The following is a 901-nucleotide window of genomic DNA, read 5'->3' as shown; positions in this document are numbered from 1 at the left end:
AATCTTAGTCCCCGTTTTACAGATGAGGGAACTGAGGCACAGAGAAGTGAAGTGACTCGCCCAAAGTCACACAGCTGACGAGCGGCAGAGATGGGATGTTGCCAACTTGTAGCTCAATAAATACGATTGAATGAATGAAATCCCGACTCATAAATATATGTGTACAAATAAAATTAAGATTGTGAGCCCCCTCATGGGACAACCTGACCAACTTGTATCCTCCCCAGCGCTTCCAACGGTGCTTTGCACAGAGTAAGCGCTCAACAAATACCCAAATTATTATTACAGAGCGAGGTTCTCTAGCAAGGTTCTGCTCTTCCGAGAAGCAGCGTGGCTCACTGGAAAGAGCCCGGGCTTTGGAGTCAGGGGTCATGGGTTCGAATCCCGGCTCCACCACCTGTCTGCTGTGTGACCTTGGGTAAGTCACTTCTCTGAGCCTCAGTTACCTCATCTATAAAATGGGGATTAAGACTGTGAGCCCCACGTGGGACAACCTGATCACCTTGTATCCCCCCCAGCGCTTAGAACAGTGCTTTGCACAGAGTAAGCGCTTAACAAATGCCATTATTATTATTATTATTAAGGTTTCCTTCCAAGGGACTCAGTTTCTTCCATGGAGTAGGCTCTGACAGTCTGGGGCCACAGGGGGGCGCCCCGAGACCACTAATAATGGCCACCTTTATCATCATCATCATCATCATCATCATCAATCGTATTTATTGAGCGCTTACTGTGTGCAGAGGACTGTACTAAGCGCTTGGGAAGTACAAATTGAGCACCTAGGAGTCCAGCACTGTTCTAAGTGCTGAGGTCGAAACAAGGGCATCGGGTTGGACAGACCCCCTCCCACCTGGGGCTTAGTACAGTGCTCTGCACATAGTAAGCGCTCAATAAATACGAT

This window comes from Tachyglossus aculeatus, chromosome X1, assembly GCF_015852505.1.
Source record: "Tachyglossus aculeatus isolate mTacAcu1 chromosome X1, mTacAcu1.pri, whole genome shotgun sequence".
NCBI classification, from domain to species: Eukaryota; Metazoa; Chordata; class Mammalia; order Monotremata; family Tachyglossidae; genus Tachyglossus; species Tachyglossus aculeatus.
This window is presented reverse-complemented; position numbering follows the sequence as displayed.